Consider the following 3,593-nt stretch of genomic DNA (forward strand, 5'->3'; position numbering starts at 1 on the left):
GTGGTGGCGGTGCAATTAGTGCCTGCCTGGGGTACAGCAAGAGACAAATGAGTGGTCAACGAAGATAGAGACGGTAGTTCCTCCCCACTGGGAGATGGTCTTTATTAACAGCCTGACATTCTCCCTCCACACTGGTGAGGACTCTGCAACATAACCCTAGGGTGCGTTCATTATTTTGTGTATCCAGGGAACAAAGGTAGAGATTCTGGTGTAGATCATAGGAATTTTCCTCGGACGTCCAAGGCAGACAATGCCCTGAGCCACATTGTTACACACCAAGGGTGCCCCGGAGTCGCCCTGTGGACATAGAAGGGAAGAGTTTCAGCACAGACCTCTCTGGCTTCCTTTCTCAGGCTGTTTTTTCTCCATGGTTCCCAGGTCCTCCTGCTCAGGGCCTGTGTGTTTAAAGGAGGAAGGAGCTCAGGGATTAGCATTCCTTATGGCTCTTGGTGAGAGAGTGGTGGGTAGGGTACTTGTCAGAGTTCCACCAGCACCATGAGCTTCTTTCTTGGCTGAGAGCACTTTCCAGCTCAAACTTGTCCCAAGCTTTCTCTTGATGTCCCGTGAAGAAAGAACAAGGGAGAAACTGGACGGGGATGCCTGAGACACAAGGATTGCTGACAGGATGCCCCCACCCACGGTGAACCCTCTACTAACTAGGCCTTCTAGGGTCAGTGACGGCCGGACCGTGGGGTTCAGGAATCACCCTGTTCCCGGGGAAGTGAGGAAAAATGCATAAATTCTTACCATTGCTGCTGTCTTCATGTGCCGAGGATTCCCCACACATATGTTTACATAGTTATTATAATATCTGAAGATTGTCTGACATGCCCGTTTGTTCTGTACTTGCAGATCTACTTCCTGGAGTGTGTCTGAAGAATTACCATGAACTAAATTTCCCCAGCCTGCCACACTGCACATCTGGTGTGGCAATACCCAGTCCTGACTCTGTGGTAGGGAAATGGTCCTCACAGCTGAGTTCAGGCGAGCCTTCTCTTTCAACTGGGAAGAGAAGAGATAAGAGTTCAAACCCTGCGCTTCTAGCAGGACTGAAATTCAGGGCAGGTTTCTGGATCTACCCCTGCTTACAGAGTCTCCAAGTTCTTTTCTTTTGCCCTGGGACCAGAAGAACATTGGGGATGGGAACCAGGAGGGACTTGAGGCTCTCAAGGAGCTGATGTGCCCTAGTATTCTGCGTGAGGGCACCTGAATGGAGGTGGGATGGCACCTTCAGTAGCATGAGGTCATTGAAACCTGAAATGTTCTTAAACTCTGGTGAGGAAAGGCTTGACACACAGGGATTTTCTGCATGGTGGCTTCATTTTTCTTCAAATTATGAGCTCCCAAAACAACAAGCATCTCTCTGCAATTAAAGACTGAGAATAGTAAATCAGAGTATTATATCTCAGCATCAGATAAAGATATTGATGTTCCAGTCCAAGGTGGCCTGCTCCTCAGTCATGGAAAGTAGTAAGGGACAGAAGTCCTGTCTCATTTGTGTCTCCTACACTTCATTTAAATGAAGACAGTGATCCCCTTTTTTTTCTCTGGAACAGTGACCCAGGACTGTTTCTTCTGCAGCTTCACCTGCCACCCAGGTTCCTGCTGACAATTTCTGAACTGCTGTCCTTAATTCACTACCTCCAGACCGAAAAGCACTTAAGACTCCTCTTATAAGTTCACTGGCTCTGTGTGCTCAGAGACCATCCTAAACTATGGCTGTGGTATGATGTTAGGAATTCCCAAGAAACAAGAGCCCAGATGATTTTCCTCACCTTCCATAACAGTGAGCCGCTGTCATCACAAAGTCTTCTTGCACCAGGAACCCTCCACAACGTCTCCGTAAATGGTTGTCATTAATGAACCTTAAAAATGCCATGTAGGGTCTTGAGTGTGGTCTGGCTTCAGTGCCCCATTTGATCACTGCTTAAAAAATAATCTTTCCTGGATCTCTGCAGTCACAGAACCCAGAGAAGGACACTGCCTACTATCCTGAACTGGCATGTTCGGAGAGTGGAACACTGTCCTGGTTTGGCATGGTGAACACAGAGTCATCTATTGAACCCCTAACACTTAGGTGAGGATCCCGGAATCTGTGGCAGCATGGTTGGCCTGTAGCATGGCAAATTTCTTCTCTAGTAACACATTCTTTTGCTAGAAATGAGAGTCCTAGGCCTTTTTGGAGAGTTAAATACAATTCCGACACATTTTCATTGGGAATAATCTGCCTTGAGAATGCACATCCCAGATAACATGAAAAATATTCCCTCTGACCTGCCCTAATTACCTCTTGTCCCCAGTCCTCTCAGACTCTGGTATCCTGGTAACTTTCAGCACTGGCTAAATTCTAAGGACCTGAACATGATATGCTCATGAACCACGATAATCTTGTATGTCTCTCCCATTCTCAGTCTGATATACAGTAAAAAATCATAAATTTCTATTGCTACACGAATGAACAGTCTCCAGATTTCTTTAGTTTGAGGCTAAAGAGGCAAGGTCCTAATGAATTTCCAAAACTCATCACAGAATTGCCTTCATGTGACATTGAGCCCTCAGAAGAAGGGGAGATGAGAATAAAGAACTAGAAATCAAAGCAGAGAAGGGGAAAAGGGCTGGGTGGGATCCTCATCTCCATTAGGACCCTGGGAGCAGTGATGAGGCCAACAGCCCCTTGTTCAGTTTGGTTCTGGGTATCTGACTTGGTAGAGCTGAGATGTTCAGAAGAATAGGAAAAAGGTGAAGGTGAATCTAGAAACTGAAATATGAAATAATTCTTCCCCTCTTGATCTGCACAATAGCTTCTGATGATCTGTCCATTCTTAGGTTTAGCAAAATGAAATTTACTGCATTCACATTCAGTTTTCTCATCTCTACCAGAATCTTGGCCATCATAATAATAAATATATTTGAGATAAAAGAAGTGCCTGCTGTGGAATGGAGATGACTCACCTGCTTCCAAGGGAGTATTTATTTCCCAGTCATTTCTGTACATTGTGCGATCATAGAAATGCAGTTCAGCAAATTCTTTAGGTAGATGTGGTTCAGGATGCATTATAGAGATGGACTAACTGGACCTCTGTGGAAATATCAGAGTTAGAGTAAACCAGGCCTCTGAGATAGGGAAAATCACTTACCTATGAAGGTCCTGGGGGGCAGAGGAAAGACCAACAGAATCAGGAGCAGCAGCATCTTGGAAAGTATACTCCAGTTAAGAGCGGCAGTGGTTCTCCTAGCCAAGATCTGAGAAAGGAGGGGCAGACTCAGTGAACTCTTCTTTATTTTAGAAAGTATAGTTTCTTAAGCTGTGAACTTTCAGCTTGTCCCTCTTCCCTCCCACAGGAATGTTTTTGTGTTGGAAAACCACATTCTTTGGCAGTCTGAGTCTCGCAGCCATAGTAACCTGGAGAAAATCATAATGCTGAGAAAGGTAGAATGGGGCTTTGGAGGGGTTAGTTTAGTCAGAAGTGGTTTTCCCATCCCCTAGTTTCTGCTTTAGGTCTTCAAAGAGCATGATTATGATGCCGTATTGCCTTTCATTTGTAGTTAGCAGTTGCCTACTTCTTTTACAACGTCTTTCAGCTCAGTTCTTC

At 45.3% G+C, this 3,593-nt stretch overlaps 1 pseudogene; it reads right to left on the reverse strand.

The window, feature by feature from the left end:
• Positions 1 to 268: 268 nt before the first annotated feature.
• Positions 269 to 2,995, reverse strand: LOC126083673 (granzyme-like protein 2; annotated as a pseudogene).
• Positions 2,996 to 3,593: the final 598 nt, after the last annotated feature.

This window comes from Elephas maximus, chromosome 10 (genome assembly GCF_024166365.1).
Source record: "Elephas maximus indicus isolate mEleMax1 chromosome 10, mEleMax1 primary haplotype, whole genome shotgun sequence".
Classification (NCBI taxonomy): Eukaryota; Metazoa; Chordata; class Mammalia; order Proboscidea; family Elephantidae; genus Elephas; species Elephas maximus.